Here is a 20,835-nt window from a genome sequence, read left to right as displayed (position 1 = left end):
AAGAGGAAGTGAGCTCAGGGCTCGCGGCTGAATTAAAATCACGATCAGTTCCGTAGCTAATCTGGTCGCATCTAGACGTCTTTGTTCTGTCCTCCATAGTGGTGACCCGAACGTTCTTCACCGTGGAGGACAATGCACCAGCCCCTCTTCTGTCGCACTTCGCGATCAAGTTACCACAAGTCATCCTCCCTCGGCCTGATCTGTGGTTTAGCCAGGCAGAATGCCAGTTCACATTGGGCCACATCACATCACCAACAACAAAGTTTCATCACGTGATGTCAGTGCTACCCGAGGACGTAGTGATTGAGGTCGCAGACATCCTAAGCTCCCCTCCTTTCGACGACCCCTACGAGGCCTTGAAAAACGCTATCATTAGCAGAGCCTCTCCTTGGGACCGGGAATGTCTGCGCGAGCCTACATCGAATGAGCCGTTAGGGGACCGCAAACCCTCCCAACTACTCCGTCGACTGCGGTACCTTCTCAGTGGCCCCCCGCCGCTCCTCGACACCAGGATTCTTCGCGAAATGTTTCTGTCGAAGCTTCCACCTTCGGTCCAGATGGTCCTCTCCGCCTCGGAAGACACCACCCTCGAGGCGCTGGCCGAGCGTGCGGACAAACTCATGGAGCTAGGCCGAAGCAATGATTTTTCAACTAGTATCTCTGCGCTCCAGTCACCCAGCAACGACCCCGGTGCTCCGTGTCAGGCGGCAGTCTCTGTGAGTGGCCAGGCAGACTTCGCGTCTCTACGTCAGCAGGTGCGCCGACTTGCCGACATTATGGAGGACTTTCGTTTCGACAACCTTCCACCCCGCTGGCCCTTCCCTCCTCGCCCTCCGAGCCGTTCCCGCCCGCGCCGTGACAGCAGCCCGAACCGTGCAAATTCCGAGCTTGCCCGATCGCCTCCACCTCGCCACCTCTGCTGGTACCATAGCCGTTTTCGCCATCGCGCAAGGCGCTGTGAGGCACCCCGCGGTTGGCAGGAAAACTTCCGCGGGGATCACTAGCGGCGACGAGAGATTCCCATCACCATCGCCAAGAATGTCGCCTATTCTACGTCAGGAATCGGCTCGGGAGGCAGCAGTTTTTAGTAGATACCGGGGCAGAAGTTAGCGTCCTCCCCGCCTCTGTTGCCGACCGCAAGCGACGCCCAATTATGTACCTTCGGGCAGTAAATGTATCACGTGTTCCAGTTTACTACCGGCGCTCCTTGACCCTTGATTTTGGTTTGAGAAGAGTATTTCACAGGGCTTTTCTTGTTGCCGACACAACGCACAGCGTTCTGGGCAGTGACTTCCTGGCGCATCACAACATATTGGTTAACGTCGGCCAGCGAAGGCTTCTTGACGCTCTTACAGGCCTTAGCATCAACGGAGTGAGCACAAGCCTTCCTTCAATGGGTTTCGCCACTCTCCTTCCGGAAGATGCGACCTATGCCGCGATCCTCAAGGAATTCCCGCTCCTAACGTCGCAGTGTGACTGGACCCAACCCGTTAAACACCCCGTAGTCCACTGCATATCCACATCCGGACAGCCAGTTTTCGCTAAGGCCCGACTTCTCAGTCCCGAAAAGCTGGCTGTTGCACGCCAAGAATTCGATCATATGTTAGCCGTCGGAATCGTTCGCCCATCAGCCAGCACTTGGTCGTCACCACTCCACATGGTTCCTAAGAAAACTGGCGACTGGAGGCCATGTGGAGACTACCGTGCATACTTAGCTTGGCAACCGTTCCCGACCGCTATCCATTACCCAACATATCGGATTTCACAGCGAGTCTATCAGGAGCACAGATTTTCTCAAAGATTGGCCTCACAAAGGCATACTACCAGGTATCCATGGCAGAAGAGGACATCCCCAAAACCGCAATCGTGACTCCTTTTGGACTATTCGAGTTTCTCCGAATGCCATTTGGACTGCGAAACGCAGCCCAATCGTTCCAACGCTTCATGGATAATATCACGAGGGGCCTGCCCTTCGTTTTTGCTTACCTTGACGACCTCCTTGTGGCCAGTACCTCCCGCGAAGAATTCATACATCATCTCCGTGTGTTATTCCACCGCCTTGCCGACTACGGCCTTCTTATCAACGCCGACAAATGCGAATTTGGAGTCCCCGCGCTCGAATTTCTGGGTCATCGGGTCGATGCCAGCGGGATTACGCCACTCGCGAGCAAAGTCACTAATGTACAGGAGTTTCCCCTCCCAACGTCAAGTACGCAACTCCGACGATTTACTGGCATGGTAAACTTCTACAGGCGTTTTGTCCCCCATTGTGCGACAATCCTCCGTCCACTCGAGGAGCACCTTAAGAATGCCCGCAGTAAGCCTTCGGGTCTCGTTTGGTCACCGGAGCAAACCGACGCGTTTAACCAAGCGAAACGTGCCTTAGCATCAGCTACAACGTTATTCCATCCTGTCTGCGAAGCTCCCACGTCTGTAATGGTGGACGCCTCCGGTCGCGCACTTGGAGCGGTCCTGCAGCAGCACGTCGGTGGCCATTGGCAGCCGCTAGCATTCTTTTCCAAGAAACTCTCACCAGCAGAAGCAAAATACAGCACGTTCGGTCGTTAGCTTCTGGCTTATTGATAAACCGCAGTGATACTTCTTGGAAGACAAGCAATTCATCGTTTACACTAATCACAAGGAACTGGTATATGCCTATGAATCCGGCAGTAGCCGCTACTCCCCTCGAGAAATCCGTCAGCTCGCTTTCTTGGCAGAGTTCAGTGCAACGTTCGAGCACGTCAAGGGCGCTGACAACATCCCAGCCGATACCCTTAGCCGCATATCCTCCATTCACCACAACCCAATTAGCCTCGAAGAGATCGCACAACGTCAGCACGACGATCATGAGCTAGCGCACCTTCTCTCTGCACGTTCTTCCCTCACCCTACAACGAGTACGCTATCCCGGAATTTCGGAGCCTATTTTCTGTGATATATCTACGGGTTTGGAGCGACTATTCGTTCCTAGGAGCCTCCGGCGCCCAATCTTCGCAGCCCTCCACGGGCTTTCCCATCCGGGTACACTCTCAGAAACGAAACGGATAAATTTACGCTTACGTCCAATCTTACCCTTACTAAGCGTAAAGTTCGACAAAATCGCAGACGCCGTATCCGTCAAGCTCTGTTTTATTCCTAGTACCCGTAAACGCGCTCGCTGTGAGCGTAAAGGGCGGACTTTTATGCGTAAATGGGGCGGAGGACATGATTTACTCTTATATCCTGATGCATACGATTTCGTCTTGACGGATAAACTGAAGCTCTGCGTTGGAGTATTAGCTCTTCACGCCTATATTGACGCATATTGTTTTTCAATTGTTATACGGGCGCGGCTTTCTTAGAACACGTGCATGGTTCCGTGTGGAAAGCGTCTTTTCCTTCGCTTCGTTAACGGTCACTCTGGCTTCTGGCGTCTCACGGTCTCACATGATGTACGGTCTAGCAAATGTAAGTTGTCACATTTTGCGCTGGGTGTCTGTAGTTTTCTAAATTTCATATTTCATTTGTGTCAAACTTATCACAGGAAGAGATGGCATCGAACGAGACAACGTCGCACGATATGTGGGCAAGGCACGCGGAGGACGCTGCTTGAACAGTTGTGATTCTCCACACTATCTCGGCGCTACAAATTCGTATGCGTACGTCCATTGTCCACCAGGTGAGACTCTTTTTGTTCTCGTTTTTCTCGGATGTGCATTTCTCCCCGTTGAAGCATCTTTGTTAATGATTCCTCAATCCGTTCTTGTAATAGGAGTTCGGATGATTATTGCTGATTATACCGCAGCATGATATGTTGACATGAAGCAAATCGATTTTCTGATGGTCACGATTTTCGATAACGTGGTGCAGGTGGTGGTTGTGGTGGTGCTGCAAAACGCGTGTGGAACGCCACTTCTTAGACAGCTGAAGTGAGTTACGCGTCTAACATTATTCAGTTAACTGTTATCTTAAAGGACTAGAGTGTTTCCAGTTGTAGTAAGTGGTTTTTGAAGTCCATGTTACGTTTATGACTATTTCATGTAAGCGGCCTCTGCGGGGATGGACTCAGGTCTGGCAAAGAGCACCACATCGGCATGATTTATTTCGGCGTTACCATATTTACGAGATTAGCTTTCCCATTTAAACGCTAGAAACAGTATCAGTTCCGCGATATATACTGCTGCACAGACACATGCACCCATTTGACAGTACCACAGATCACATCAATGACATGATAAAATGATTTACAGGTCTAACAAAATTCAGTTGAATGCTACTTAAAGGATGAGAAAGATTTCAGAATGCTATGTTTGCCAGTCTGTGACCATTTCATGTGGGAGGTCTCTGGAGATGACCCAGGTCTGGCGAAGAAGACCTTATCTGCATCACGTATTATGACGCCAGCACATTTTCGAGATTAGCTTTCTCATTGAAATGCAATACCATATCTTTGGAATCTACTGTTGAACGGACATGCGTAGCCATTTGACAATATCAGCAAGCACATTATTTTGCGCTCATGACAATAAACTTCTATGTCCAGCATCCTAAGGAACAGGACACGACACGCTCTTCGTAGCCATGCTGGACTGCATAATACCACGCATGCACCCTCAGCTGCATTAGGTGGTGCTCCTAAAATTTCTACTCTGCGACACATTCTGGGAAGAAGTACACAAGACTACTCCCTCACGCATGTACAACCAGTACAACTCACCTGTAAAGATGACTTGTAAGTTGTGACTGCTTCATGAGTAATGATGCGTTTCTCGATAAATGCAACGTCTGCAATACACTGAACTATACATGGTGTTCAAAATTAAGCTTTCACGAGCGCTACACAATCACAGCGATATCAGGAAACCGGATGATAACTTTACGCTACTTGTGTAAGAAACAGCTGCTGCTTATTATGTAGCACCTGTTTCTTACTCAAGTAACAGAAAAATAGGAGCCAGTTTTCCTTTGTTCGCCTATTTATAAAGTGCTCGTGAAAGCTTAATTTTGAACACCCTGTATACTTCAGTTATTATACGGTGATTTCATGCCGGATCATGCACGGTGGTGATTTTTTTTCCTTTCAAATATATATTAAAAGCTCGTCCTTAGGAGGCATATTGGCACTGAAAGTAGCTAAAAATAATAGGTGGTTCTATTTCAATGAATGATCATTCTGATGTGGACATTTCGACCATTGCGTTTCCTACGCAGTTTGACGCCACGTATCTTCATAACTATTTAATACTTTTTTTTTACATATTGTCTGGGGTGGGTAGCATTGCATTGTAAGTTGTGAAGATCCTAAGGTTTGCCTTTGAGGAAATAAAAAGTCGCAAATTTGCCTCATTTTTAAAATATGGTACGTTTTGGGAACCTCACAACTCGGCTCCCAGTTGAGATACCCTGATCTGATACCCGATAACTAAATGACATAATTAACATTGATGTCAATTGTGAATTTATTTCGTATGCGGACGATGCAAGCGTGTTTTCCAGTGGCTCTGATAATGATGTAATAGCTACTACTGCTAACGAGATGCTTTGCAACTTGGAAAAATGGGTTAATTTAAACTCTTCACGCATTAATAGTAGCAAAACTGAAGCAATCATATTTCGACCAAAAACAGGAGCGTTAGTCTAAATAAAGATATAGTATATCTTAATAGTCCTGTTGATATTGTAAAATGCATCAAATGTTTGAGTGTCATCTTTAACGAACAGTTGCTATGGGATGAACACATTGAATACGTTCGTTACTAGATGGGCAGGTTGATACATGATCCTTCGATGCATCGAAACAGGAACGAGGACAAACACGAGAGACACGCTACGTTCGCATTGAATACGTTCAGAATAAACTGTGCAAAATATTAGGCATGACCGCTAAGCATAGACACATGTTTCCTTTTCGAATTAAGCTACTTCTATACCGTTCACTGTTCATGTCTCACCTAAGCTATTGCCATTTAGTCTGGGGTACGACAACTAAGAATAGTCATGATGAACGCTTGCGAACAAAATGAACGATGTTACGAGTAGGAATATATGGGATGCGCGGTGTCGAATTTCTGCATTTTCCGTAGATATCCCGCACAAAAAGTCTATTGGGGGCGTTGCCCAAATTCACAATACGACGTACTCGTTATGCGAAGAAAGCGCATTTCGAGACGAACACAATGATGTAGATTACTTTCGGGTATCACAACTGGGGGACGAGTTGTGAGGTTCCCAAAACATACCATATTTTACAAATGAGGCAAATTTTCGATTTTTTATCTCCTCGAAGGCAAATCTTAGGATCTTCACAACTTAGGATTCAATGCTACCCACACCAGACAATACGTGAAAAAAAAAAGTGATTGGCTGAGTATGTCAAATAGTTTGAAGAATCGTGGCGTCAAGCAGCGTAGGAAGCTCACATCTGAATGATAAATCATTAAAAATACCCACCAATTATTTTCAACTACTTTCAGCACCAATATGCCTCCTTGGGCCAAGGCTTTAATATGTGTTTGAAACAAAAAAATTGAAGAGGTCGACCGGACCACCCTGCCTGATCCGGCGTGGAATCACCCTATATATAATTAGTTTATGACCTGTCTGCTATGGATTTCTTTTTATATATGTCTGATATTCTGTGTACCTCGATGCCTCATCCTGTGATATAACGCTCATTAAATGTTTTTCCATTATAAACGTAATTTAATTCAATTATTAGCTCATATAGCTAGTCTACAATTTATATTTTGTTGTGTTGAAGTGTTGTGAAGATGCACAAATGTCATTTCATAATTCTCTAAAATATTACAGGTGTTGTAATCTGTTGCTTTATGGCTAGTATGCTGTTCCCATTTTTTTATGTTTGGTCACGTGCACCTTATGCCACATCATTTTCACGCAGTAGGTGCAATATTCTATAAACACATGCATGTATCTATTATTCTGGGCTCTTTCCTGCAATAAAGTGGAATTATTTGGCGAATTTTTGTTGCATTGCGGTTTAGATGCGTGCTACTAACGCTGTGGGAAATACTTCCATGTATTCAGATGTTCTGATTTAAATGAGATGGCGGCGTACGCGGGCTATAGTGAGACGATGAACCCGGTTCAAGTGATGCACTCGTGCTTCTTATTTTTCTTTTGACTGCCGCTTGAACTCTTGTATATTGCTGCCTTGCGCAAGAACGTGCATTTTATATCTGTGATTCACGTGATGATTCTGTGTCATACGATTTTGCAGTGCAGTGGGCCTAGCTATTGTGGCGCACTGTCAATTGCAGGGCAGGCAACTTGGGCAGGCAATAGCTGCAATGCAAAATTGACAGGCAATCCGATTTTCCGTCAACTGCTCTGGAAACTTCTTCCTGATGCTTTTGGCAATCGGGAACCACATACCCTTTTCCAGAACAGCCGCCGGAAAACCGCATTGCAGGTCATTTCAGAATTGCAGCCGTTGCCTGTACAAGGACCGTGAGGTCACGTGACGTCTACGGTGCTCAGGTTGGACGCATACCGTGTGGTATTTTTAGGTTCAGTAAGCGGTATCACAAGGGTAGCCAAACAGCACATAGAATAACCGGCATCGAATACCGCTTAAAATAGGGGTAAAAAATTTGACGATTTTTTACCCTTACTATCCGGTTTCTTTGTGAGAGTGTATCAAGGCTTCGCAGCGCCTCGTGAGCGCCCGTTACGTCTGGCCGTCCATGAACACTGACATTCGCGTGTGGACAAGGTCTTGCGCGTCTTGTCAGCGAGCCAAGATGCACAGACACACTGTTCCCCCTTTATCCACATACCCATTGCGAACTACGCGTTTCGACCAGGTCCACATCGATATAGTCGGGCCGCTTCCTCCTTCGAACAACCATCGTTACCTTTTGACATGCATCGACAGGTACACGCGCTGGCCTGAGGCCGCCCCGATGCAGGACATTACCGCCGAAACCGTCGCCCGCACTTTTGTCTCAACATGGATCGCCCGCTTTGGTACCCCTTCCCAAGTCATAACCGACAGGGGAAAACAGTACGAATCTCGCCTTTTCACGGCCTTGACGAAGCTCCTGGGTACCAACCGCTGCCGTACGACCGCGTATCACCCGGCAGCTAACGGGCTTGTCGAACGTTTCCATCGGCACCTCAAAACAGCGATCATGGCACGAGAAGACCCATCCCGGTGGCACGACTCCCTTCCCCTCGTCCTTCTCGGGATCCGGTCCGCTTGGAAAGAAGACCGCGGGTGCGCGGCTGCTGAGCTCGTTTACGGTACGACTCTTCGCCTTCCGGCCCAGCTTTTCGACAGCCCCTCGCCGGTTCCCGTCGACCCTTCGGTGTACTTGTCCCGCCTCCGCGAGGAGTTCTCCAGGATGCGCCGACTCCAACACGTGCTCAGCAACCCGGAACAACTTTCGTATCCCCGCACCTGCGCTCCGCTTCGAAAGCTTTCGTTTGCACGGATGCGGTCCGCAAGTCTCTCCAACCCCCATATTCGGGCCCTTACACCGTCCTGAAGCACGGGCCCAAGCACTTCACCATCGACTTCAACGGGAGACCAGACACCGTATCTATCGACCGACTCAAGCCTGCCTTTACAGAAGCCGACGTCTCGGCCTCCAGTTTCACATTTGAAGACTACGAGTGACTCCGTCCCTTCTAAGGGGGGGGGGGGGGAGCCATTGTGGCGACAAAGAGGAAGTGAGCTCAGGGCTCGCGGCCGAATTAAAATCACGATCAGTTCCGTGGCCGATCTCGTCGCATCTAGACGTCTTTGTTCTGTCCTCCACATCGACATTGAAGACAGAGAGAACCGCTTCTGATTTTACAGAAATCATCAAAGAAATCTAAAAGCCACCTCCAAGACCACTGTTATCCAAATTGAATACTCAATAATTGATACACAATTTGAAAAGCTCCAAGCAATAAAAAGAGGCCCAGAACGGAAATACCGGCGAACGGGAGACAGCGAACATTGGAGATAAGCGTGTGCTACCCAGGCCAGCATCAAGAAGCATCTCAAACGTCTCGCAAACATTCACCGGAAAGAAATGTGCCTCAGCCTCACAATTTTACACCGATTACTCGCATGTGGCAGGTCGTCAAGACCTTGCGCTCAATACCTCTTCAAACGAACGCCTTCAAATCAATTGGTATAGTCAACAATCTATCAGACATGGAGGTTGCAGACAAGTTCCTCGCCGAAATTACAGCCAAATCAAAAAATTCTACTAGTATACTTCATCGACACTAACCGAGGATGACACTGATAAAACTACGTATCGAAGAAGGACAACCAAATCAAGACTTAGATTGTCCCGTTACACGCCAAGAACTTCAACAGGCATCTACTAGACAATCACTGAAAAAGAAAGCATCCCCCGGAGCAAACGGCATCACTTATCAGTGCATGGCAAATCTGGGCCCCAATGCAACACAAGTCCTTTTGCAAATAGTTAACGCCAGCTGGGAGACTTCCATTATTCCACCACAGTGGAATGAGGCAACAGTCATGCCCATCTTCAAGCCACTGAAGCAGCAAGGTCTGACAGAATCGTATCGCCCCATATGCCTCAGCAGCTGTTTAGTAAACACTATGGAACGTATCATTCTTAACTGACTTAAATGGTACCTTGAAGAAAAAAGCTTACCAAAGCAACTATAGCTGGATTTGGTTGAGCGGGGTGCACAATGTATTGCGTGATAGACTTAGTCACATACGGTCAACAAGCGAAAGCCAATAAGCTTATTGTAACAGCAGTTGTCCTAGGTATTCGGAGGGCCTTCGACACAGCCAGCCACGCGCACATACTCGGAGCCCTACTGGACCTGGGAGTCGGCTGCAAAACCATTCGATGGATTGACCACTACCTTACCGGGAGAACAATCTTCATTACAACCAGTAACGGATATTCTCACCGGCACCAGACATCTCACAGGGTTCCTCAAGAGGGGGGGGGGGGTTCTCAGCTTCACTGTCTTTAACGCCCCGATGACTCAGATTATCAAGGTACTGTTGTCTACAGTACAGTGCACGGTATATGCGGATGCTATCTGTTTCTCTGCAAGTGGTATACAAACACTTGAAAAGCAAGCTCCAGTATACGCTCTCATATCGACTGAGATCTTCCTCGAAGAGAGAGCGATGGATGTATCTTCGGAGGTAATCAATTTAATTCGGTTATTTAATAACTGTGGCGTGTTTTGTCCGGAAAATTAGCAGTATTCCATTTTCAACAAAGGGCAATCGAATGGTACACTTTATGAAAGGGGCAGGGGGTACGAGACCGTCCCTTTAAGTCCGAAAGTGTGAGCTTGTCCGTTTCCTGTGCGCATATTCAGTCACTCATTAAAAACCTCAGTCTGGACCCACCTTTCGGCTTGTGCATTCAGCAGCCACAGCGACTTTCACCTTCCCATGGCCAGTTAAGGCCGACCCATGGTGGCATGTAGCTTACCCGGACAAAGTTTGTACAGTGCGGGACAAACGTTTACGGAACGCGCGATCAGTGTATTTTCTCGTCGGAGCGGCACGCCAGCAGCGGGCAGAAGCGGGCTCGTTCACTCCTTCAGAGAATGGGACAGGAGTCCGCCGGTAGCGACACCAATCGAAACCACTATGTGAGCACATTCAAGCGATATCGAAACTACCTCTGTGTTGAAATATGACACTCACCGAAAAAGCCAGACAACGGCGGAATTTGAAACGCGCATCTCTCGATTAGCTGTCATGCGCCCTGACCGAGCGAGGCGTTTTCGACGAAACTGCCATATTTCAAGTGTTGTGTTTGTCCCTTTGTATGTTCCAGCCTCAGAACAAGTACTTCCCATCGCGTTTACCGCTGTGTGTCGCAACCCACTCGTCCAGGCTAGGCTGCATGAATACTAGCTTCCTCTGTGTAAGGTGGAGCCACTCTTTGTACAAGCGAATGCAGCAAAGCCGCCATGTTTACTCCCACGCTTACCATGCATGAATGCACTGTACCGATTTCACCTTTTTCAAGCCTCCTCTGTTATGTATTTACTCAAGCCCGAAATGTAGTGTGTAGCTAAGCGTATATAGCTGCGCCTGTGTTAGCGCATCGCGAGCTGTGCGTGGGCGTAAACATGGCGGAAATTCGTCGCAGACGACGCGGTTGTCTTCACCTATGCAGAAGGAGCTAGTATAGGGACCGTGCGACACCTAAAGGGGGCGCGCTGCTCTGTCGCGACAGCGCCGCCAGTGGTGGTCTTCGAAGTATCCGACGTGATACCACGCCGCCCGTTCTATGCATTCTCAGTGGAACCGTAGCTTGCGTGGCGACCGCCGTAATTAGAAGGACTAATTTTCGAAGTGCAAATAATGTGGAACCTTTCTGGGGCGCGAACGAAGAGAATGGAGACAAACTGCACAGAAGCAACCACCGTATTTATAATGTATCTAACAGTGCGGAAGGAGAACTGAACAGCCACTTGCGTCTGTCTGGTCAAAACACCTGTAAGTGGTACGTCGAGAGGATGGTTATTTGACGCCTCACAAAATCCTGGCTTGCTAGCGAAGGCTATATACCCTTGCAAAAAATTTTTGGACATGCTTTAGAATTCCAATTGAAAAAAGTCAAAAGAGGCAATTGAAATTCAATAGAATTGCTTTTGAATTTATTTGGAAAAACGTTTGGAACTTCTTTTGACTTCATTTGGTTATTTGGGACAGACTTCCCCAGACAACACGAAACCTCACTGGGACGTCCGAAAAAGATCCCCACATCCCACGTCCCGCGTGGGCAATCCCTTAGACGTCCCAGGAACAGCCGCGGAGGGCAACCACCATGAAGTCCATCATGAGTACTTCGGCGGTCGTAATGTGGACTTTCCTCCCGCTCTCCCACTTTCCTTCTTCTACTCTCTCGCAAACACTCGCAAACTGCGAGGCCGAATTATGGCGTCCGTTAGCAACCAGATGGCGCTAATCATTTTAATTTCTCACTAGCTTTGTAATGTTGCTCACAGCATTGTTTGAGTAACGCAAAGCTGCTTACGTAGACGATAGAGAATAACGTGCCGCGGATAATTGCATGTCATGGTTTTGAAGTTGGTAACAAGGAAACGGTCATACGGTACTGCGGCTGAGTGAAACTGAACGCTAAAAGTGGCGGGAGCAGGACGGTTGTCCGTTCTTTGTATTTATGGCTTCCATGATGGCGGCGTGCGTCCGTGCGTATTGCCGCAGTTTGATGTACAAGTGAGAGACATGGACGGCAGTATAGGTATGTTTGCTCTTTTTTAGGTAACGATAGTTTGTCACGCATTCTGTTTTTCATAATGCAGTGAAGTTTTGCAGCGTACGGACATAATTTTCTAGCAGTTCAGAGAGAACACGTTTGACAACGTAGAGAGCGTTTAGTGTGTTTTTCCCCAGTCTGAGGGTTCGTTATGAAGACGTTTGACAAGTTGAGAAGTTGTTTGAGAACTCGCTACCAAGTCCAGAACAACACTGTAAGTTAGAGATGAGGCTAGAGACAGTGAGTTTTATTATCAAATACAAATAGTATGAAAACACTGGCCTGTGACAAACATGTATCTTGCACCGTAACACGTTGAATGTCATTACAGGGAATCAGTCAATGAAGGATTTGCCAAGTTACAGCAGCCTTCTATCCATCACAAGCTTTTGGCCTGAACGCAGACATGGTAAGCTGCAGTACTATTTCTCTAATTTTACGTAAACCAGGGTCAGTGCATTCATTGCGTGGGAATCAGCTTGTACACATAGATAGCGTAAGCTAGCTTCCAGTACGACAAAAAGGAGGCTGTGCCAGGGGTAACTGACTGTCTCTATCCTATGCACTTTAAGATTGCTCTCAGCAGAAGATTACTCACTTCCATCTTCTCAGTTCAGAGGAACAAGTCAGCGTCATTTGCAAGGTGCCCCGCTTTTTCATTTCTATCCCAAGCAGAGCACCCAGTGATGCAATTCTTAACATTTTCCTATCTATATAGGTAACCACAACAGTTCTTTCACAGCGGCCTGTCCTGCAGCATCCCAATGAACAACTACTGTACGACCCGTATGGGAATTTTTTTTCATGAGCAGATCAACAATGCCAAGGTAATTAAATTTGTGATAGGATTCCAAGTGTGTCCCTGCTTGCAGGGGCTATATTTGGCATGCCACTGACCTGTATTACCAGGTGAGGCTTGCGAACTGGGCATGTTTACCTCCTGTACTGTTTCAGAGCAATCAGTATAAGCTAAATAATGCAATCTATTTATTTTCTGTGTGTATATGCATACTATGTGGACAGTATAAGTACAGCTTGGGACAAAAGTTTACGGAACACGGCACCTGCGTATTTCTTCATCGGAGCGCTTCCCTGCTAGCTATCACGAAGCGGCCGAATAGGGAACAGGTGGCAAGCTATTCTATCCATCCCTCAGTATGTATGTCCACTCCTTGTTGCTGCTAGGTTGTCGCTCCATTGGAGAAATACGACACCCTGTTGTTCCGTGAACTTTTGTCCCAAGCTGTACATACAGGTTTTCGCCCCAAGTGGTATCTAATTATCTCTTTCTTTCTTTTTTTAATTGTATTCTCAATAACAAAACATTTGTATACCGCCCTGGAACGAAAGAATGATCTAAATATTTAATGACGTCTCGATTTTGTTTGTTGTCAGGTTACCTCACGAAGATCCGGGTGCCTCAAGCGTCTCTACCTTCTTGGGAGGGAAATGAAATAGACAACTATGTCGTGACTGTACCACGCATCGCGAGCTCAGGAACGTCACAAATCAAGAGCAGCATTTGGAAGCAACAAAGAGGACATTTAAACTGTGTGTACTCAGATACATAGCTTTGTTTTGGTTACTTAGTTAGTAGTTACAAGCATATGCTGCCTTGCGCGTTAGAAAAATGTATTAAAATTGCCTTTGTAGTAAGCTGTGTATTTTTATAGGGACATGCTACATCAGCCATCAGCTCTGGATTCATGGTGTAAAAATCTGATACTAATACGGCAAATTTTGAACTGTAATTTTGAAAATTTAATTTCTCATCATGAGAAAATGATTAAATTGCTTGTAATTTGTAACAAAAGTTATAGATAAAACTTAACATTTTAAGCGAAAATGTGCTGTGGATGTGCAAGCTATCGTTCCTATCTTTTTTAGTGTGGAAGCTGACAGGACTTGTGCGTACAAAAATTCCCTATGGATCTTCGGGGCAATCTCAGAAACGACATTATATTAATTCGCTTGTATCTGTATGTTGATATATGCATAGTTTGCTACAAGTGCTCTTATTTGGGCACACCAGTGCCACACCTTACCTTTTTGGCTTCAACTTCTGAATTCAATTCGACTTGCCTTTTAATATAACCGGTGTCCCGTCTCTGTTTAGTGATTCACTGTGCCGTAATGAGGCTGACTGGGGAACGAATCACTCGCTGTGACAAGCCAAACTGTTCTCTTTACGCAGATATGGTGTCATGCTTACGGTATTGCACATGTCATTTTCGTCTGTGCAATGTTCCAAGTAAATGTGATTTGTAGGATTTTGGATTGCTATAGGAACTGTGCAGTGTGATATTTTGTTCCTTTGAAGCTCAAATATATTTGAAACCAATAAACTGACAGTTTTTCCCTGTATAAAAGCGAATCTGGTTTCCTTATAGCGTGTACATAAACTGTATGGAGGTCGCAAATACGCGCACTGGATACCGATGACCGCCGACCCTACAGAACAATCAGCAGATGAGGCTAGCACCTCTGCAGAGCAAATATGCTATGCTGTGAAGCCTCCTACCAGCGTGGGTTTGAGGTACCGGAGAAGTCCCTCAGAAATCCTTTAGAGATCTCGAGGGACGTCTATGGGACCGTCACTGTTACGTACTTTGGAGTTTCATTCAGATCTCCCAGTGACGTCTATGGAACCAACTGCGGTCATCTCTGGGACGTCTGCAACATCCACATGGAGGCATACCTGGGACGTCCCTGGTACGCATCTGTGTTGTCTGGGTCCTTTTGACTTTTGTCAAAAGAATCTCTTTTGAACTTTTGCAATTGCCATTCAATTGACACTTTTATGACTTCAATTCGTCATTCTTTTGACACCTATTTGCCATTAATTTGATTTTCTTTTGACATAATGCCCAAATTTACCTCGTTGGCTGCCCAAATAGCACCCAGTACCCCTGGTATTCACGACAAATAAGCCATCTGTTACTGATAATACACATAATTTATTACGGGTGATTATTTCTTTTTCGAAAGCATGGACACAACGCTCTCCTTGATCTCTCGCAGACTTGTTGTTTTCTTGCATCTGTATGGTGCAAAAGAAGTGCAGATTACCATCTTGGTCTACTTCTGGCAGTCCAGCTCCAACTCTTAGAACATGGTTGTTGCTGCCAATGGCATTGCAAAAGTGTGCCACATGAATGTGATGGTTCCAGCAAGCCAAATCACGAGGTTGACACTGCAGGAGTAAAATTAACTGGTTAAGCAGTAACCAGCTACTTCATGTAGACAAAGCCAGAGTTTGGCCAAATCAAAAGCCAATGGACCTGCAGTAATGAAGACAGAAAGGGGTCCTTACCCAGAACTGCTTCACGCCGTGTCTCATCCACTGCAGGTTTCAGAGCAGCACCTTAGTGGGCGTTGCATGGTATCCCATATGAAGTTCGCCCAATCATCTCCTCAGGAGAAAATACTGCCCAAATGATACTGCGGGCCAGCCTGCAAATTAAAGAGCGTGTTAAGAAATGGAACAATGAAGCTTGCAAAAGAGAAAAATGGGCAAATTGGGCAAGAGAGATAGCTATGCTTATGCAGTCGTACCTTGTCCTATCCACTTTGCTGCTTCTCTCTATTCTGTGCAGAGCACCAGCGTCCACGCAAACACCTAAGCCGATGTCCAGCTGCATAGAAAAGAGGTATTACACGTATTGTCCTTCAAACTGTTAACTTCAAATGATATATCTTCCAAGCACACTCTTACGACTCATCCGCACTAACCAAACACAAATAAAATATCAAAATCCGAGTTCCACAGGTGAGACAAACATTACCATTAGAGCTGCTGTAACAGCAGCAGCGTTCTGGCTGGAGGCAGTCTGGATTAGATTTTCCATTTGATCCACCATGTTGGTCATGACTGCAAATAATTACCTGCTACATGCTTGTCACAACATATGTAAAGAATATATATATATATATCAGCTTACCACACTTCTCTTTGGCTTTGCGAAGCTTCTTTGTCAGGCGGGCATTTGCATGCTCAAGCTCCTCTATTTTCCGGTTGGGCTCTGCACAATGTGTACAGTGTGCACCCTGAGGCCTAGTGGAATATCAAGTAGTTAGGCTTGTGGCAGCAGCAAATCAATGAACAAGCAATCAAACATGAGAAATTGATGTTCTGAGTCTGGTTCTACAACAGGACCAATAATGCAGAACCGATTAATGTCTTTTTACTATAGGCAACCGTAGGTAAGTCTAAATTGGTAGCGCTAAATGACACGCCATTCCACGTCTGCGGTTGATTTAGACAGCGTAACAAATACTGGGCAGAAACAGGGAGACGTACGTGTAATTGGTTGCGGAAACGTCTGGCCTCTCGCGCTTTGGAAAAACAAAGCATATTTCTCTGTACACGCTGGACTTACCCGCAGCAACGAAGAAGGCTTCAGAGGGCTCTGCATTCTTGCTGCACCGTATGAGGAATGTCTTCCCCTTAGCGATGTCCACGTTTGCCGGGACGGCCGGGCCATACGAAATACTTAAACCTAATTCGATATCTTGCAGGTTGTCGACGGGATAAACGTCCAGTATATTCACGCCTGGCCACTTCACCAAAATGTGCATGTTACACGTAGTTACGCATATAGAAAATTGTGTGAATGAAACGTGTGAAGTACAGGACACGTATAAGCGTATACGTTTATTTCTCTAATTCCAGCCACTTGTAATATGTTTTTGACTGAGTCTTGTATTCCTTTCGTCCTCTTTGCACACACATAACTTCGTCACTGAAATCTACATCGTGTGTCCGTTTTATCCATACAAATAATCACGTGAGGTCACAACTTATTCTCTAAACTTGTACTGCAGTTTTTCCAGTATCTTCAGATACAATAACGCTAAAGAGAACATCAACGAAGAAATTACATGAGTTTTTACCTCGGCTACCGCCGTAGGCTTGCGGCACGACAGCTGTGAAATAGTTGGAGCGTAAATACTAAAACTAAACCTTTTGGACAAAGTAGAACTTCCGTTCTCACTATGAGACTCGTCAACCAGATTACCGGGAGCAATATCGGCTCTGGGCACTGGCGATGAAACACCTCAATCAGTATCACGATCCAGCGGAATTTCACCGTCACGAAAGTGGCACCTGTATATCATTGATCATTTTGCAGGTCCTCATTCAGTTTCATTGAAACTAGAGCAAAAGAAATAGAATATGTTGTGCACACCTCATGCAATGGCCGAACGCGCGCTATTCGCTGCCAGTCTAGTGCCCTCGGTGGTATTGGAAGCATAGAAATCACGAGAAATGAAACATCAGGTCCCTAATGAAGAGTTCTTTTAGGTGCTGGCACAGTTAGCGATGCAACAGTTCCAGTGCGGAAAAAAAAGACAACCGCACTTCACATGTAAACAAAGCTGGTTACCCGGCGGCTATCACGCAAGGTACTTTCTCCAGACACCGCATCGCGGCGCCACCAGTTTGTCGCACACTCCCTAGTGAGGCACCGTAGCCCACCCGCCTGAACGAGTCAACTCGCCCGCTTCCGTCCGCCGCTAGGGTGTTCCGCCGAGGAGCAAACGTACCGCTCGCGCATTCCTTGAACTTTTGTCCAGCACTGTACCACATAATATTCATAAACAAATTACAATGCAGTTTTAGAGATAGATACCGGCATGCTTACCGGAACGTATATTGGGATGAAAACGGGGATTCGTACGAACATTTGCGCAAAATGTTTGGGTGGCATTGGGCCATGACTTCTCGCCGTTGTCAGCCCGATACCTCAAAAAGAAATCAGCCACATATACATTGGCGATATCTCTGCGAAATCGCAAAACGTTGCAAAATTACATCCGCATGATATCGGCGCCAATGCCTTCAGGATAAGTTCGGTTGACGGTTCCCAGCATTGGCCCAACATTGACCCGATGGACTGTGTTACCGGGGAATTTATGGAGTTTTGCGGCTTCTCTCGAAGATTCGTGGAAGCGCATCAGCTGCACTGACGGCATTTGCATTTTGCGTACTCATTCAGTGAGCGAGGTTGACTTATAAGAAATGAAATAAATATATGTTTTGCCCGCGATGACACTTTCGCTTTACCATTCGTTTATGTGTGATTGGCGTACAACATACATTTCCCCAGGACGGTCACCAGCGGCCTCACGCTGTATGCGTATGTGTTCCCAAAACGAAACCCCGTCATGCAGTTGCCGCCAGCGCATCTGGCCTCATTTGCAGCTTATTAGCACTGCACAAATAAGCCATAAATGTGCATATTAGGCGCGTCCACATCCTATTTTCAGCCCCTCGCCGTAAACTTTAGACGGATGATGCATTGATAAATCTCTCCAAACGACGAACGACCCATTATTTGGGTGGCCGTGGTGTCACTGAATTATGCGGACGTAGGTCCATTGGGGCCCTGGCAAAGTATTATGCACTAGCGATTGGGAAAATCTATTTTGTTCGTAAACATAGCTCGGATATTGCAGAGTGGGGGGGGGGGGGGGGTTATGGCAGCCAATTCCTCCGTGGTCTCTATTTCTGTCCCTTGCTCCAGCGAATGGCAACTGCTTCCCCACGCTATCGTCAATTCTTATTCCGCAAATTGGGACAGCGCTCTTCCACCAACTCACTCTACTAGTCTGTGACTTCTAGTCTCCTAATGTCCTAGCCTACTGGACTGAGGCAGGTTCTGCTTCCCCATTCGTTTTATTGGTGGCTCATTCCAGTCCTTGTTTCGCGATCAAAAGACAACAACGACGAACTTCCCCAATTCGCGGTGACTGCAATATGGTGACCATGGGAGCAGGAAAGAAGAACAATGGACAGAAAAAGTGTTTAATCAAGATTCGGTCTTATGCAGAGCGGTACAAAACATCCGCCATTTGTAAGCAAAATAATTTCGTGTTTTCAAGCCTTTTCGATGACTGTTCAGCGTCTAAAGCGCGTTGTCTTTCATGTACCATTTTTTAACTTGTAAACCATCCTATGTGTCAGGGTAATGTAGATGTTGCGTGACCGGCTTCTAAAAAAAACAAAAACAAAAGAAAAACATAAAATAAAAACTTGAAATAGCGAAAGTTGTATTAGTGTTCTAGCCCGATAGCATTGCACGATGGCAATAACACCAAATTGCAGCCCCAATTAGGAAAAACAATGAATAGCACAAACCTATCTGAATTTAAGTATTGCGGTATCGAAATCTCAGCCTAACGTTTCTTCTTGTTTGTGCTTGCATAGCTTATTGAATTCTACATCACTTTAGCTACATACCACATGATTTCACTCGACCGAGCGGCGCTGGCAAAAATAAATAAAGTCTACATTAGTGAAAGTTCCGAAAGGGCATATTTGTATACTTTGCTTACCATAGCTGTAGCACCGTCGCGCCATTCCGCTCTGTCAAAATGGAGCAATGGATGCTTTGCTTTTAGTTAGGCAATAGGCATTAAGAGCAAGTCATTAATTAATTTTAACGGAAGCAATAACTGAGGGGCATTCTGTCGTATGCGGTTCACAGTCGCGCATTTTGGTGTCTCCTATGTGTTACATATGTTTCAATTACATAATATGGAAATCTATGAAATGTGAGCGCGGATAACATTAATAATAATGTACCGCGCATAACAAGCGCGGTACAGAGTATATTCGCGCATCCCCTGTCATTGAATTTGTAGCAGGAACTACATGACGGAAATGTCCCGTTACAGACGTTTTTGCTTGCCAGCGTACAAACTGCACAGGAACGTTATGAAGAAAGCTTGAAAATCCTGAGAGCCAGTGAGGAAATCTTAAAGGGGCTATGACACTTTGATAGATGTGGGTTATTATATCATGCACGCATTGCATTGCGCTCCAGAGTTGAATTTGCCATTGAGACAAAAATCACATCGTGCTACATTTTCGGTTGGAGCAGGCTGAGTGTTAAATTTTTCGTTGTATTCTAAATATACATACGCAGTTTGCTTTTGCTTTTTTTACATCCCGTGCTAGAACCTGGAAGCAACTGTGACCATGAGCGGCGTATAAACGTGAACAGATGCAAAGAGGTCAGCAGAAAGGAGTGGGGTACAGGGGGTTAATATACGTCTCGTGCCGACTTTAGAGGGAACTGTGCCGACATCCGTCTGGAAATTCCGCCGGAAAACCCAGGGAAAACCTCAGCCGGCACAGCCCGCGGTGGAATTGAGCCCACACTCCCAACCTACAACACAACCTTGGCTATCGTCAATGAGCGGACGCTTTAGTCCACTCGGCCGTGCCGCACAGATGTGCGATGAACCAGAGTTAAGCGGTAACCACATACAACGAATACTCGACGGAAAACCGGCCACCGTCACCGTTTTTCCGGTGACCGACGCGAGCAAAAGGAACGTCACCGATTTCTCGACGACAGCGATGGACAGAAAAATCCGACGAAGAGCGGAAGGTGCCACTCGACGGCAGCCAATAGGACCGCTCCATGTGCGGTCGATCAACGTACCTACGTGGCGGCGTGGTGGGCATTTCGGATACCAGATTTGCGAACCTGGGAAGCATCCTGATGCTGTCGCCCGTCGGCTGCTGTCTGGGGGCGCTTTTGTAGCGCTTGCTTTGCGAATATTCTTTGATTGCAATTACTTATTTCCTGTGC

At 46.4% G+C, this 20,835-nt stretch overlaps 2 long non-coding RNA genes across 4 annotated transcripts; one reads left to right on the top strand and one right to left on the bottom strand.

Moving 5' to 3' along the window:
* The first annotated feature begins 11,675 nt into the window (after nt 1–11,675).
* LOC135367738 (uncharacterized) lies at nt 11,676–13,798 on the top strand. 3 transcript variants are annotated; one of them, XR_010414511.1, is made up of 4 exons: nt 11,676–12,446; nt 12,564–12,641; nt 12,805–13,059; nt 13,628–13,798. It is a non-coding gene; the product is annotated as an uncharacterized LOC135367738 (long non-coding RNA). The 3 variants fall into 3 exon arrangements; XR_010414510.1 differs by having other exon boundaries at nt 11,676–12,641; nt 12,805–12,875; nt 12,951–13,059; XR_010414509.1 differs by having other exon boundaries at nt 11,676–12,641.
* Nucleotides 13,799–15,830: 2,032 nt separating this feature from the next.
* LOC135367727 (uncharacterized) lies at nt 15,831–16,704 on the bottom strand. Its single transcript, XR_010414508.1, has 4 exons — nt 16,612–16,704; nt 16,174–16,286; nt 16,018–16,103; nt 15,831–15,867 (listed from the first exon to the last, which is right to left on the bottom strand). It is a non-coding gene; the product is annotated as an uncharacterized LOC135367727 (long non-coding RNA).
* Nucleotides 16,705–20,835: the final 4,131 nt, after the last annotated feature.

The sequence above is a fragment of the Ornithodoros turicata genome, chromosome 1, assembly GCF_037126465.1.
Source record: "Ornithodoros turicata isolate Travis chromosome 1, ASM3712646v1, whole genome shotgun sequence".
In the NCBI taxonomy this organism is placed as follows: Eukaryota; Metazoa; Arthropoda; class Arachnida; order Ixodida; family Argasidae; genus Ornithodoros; species Ornithodoros turicata.
This window is presented reverse-complemented; position numbering and strand designations above follow the sequence as displayed.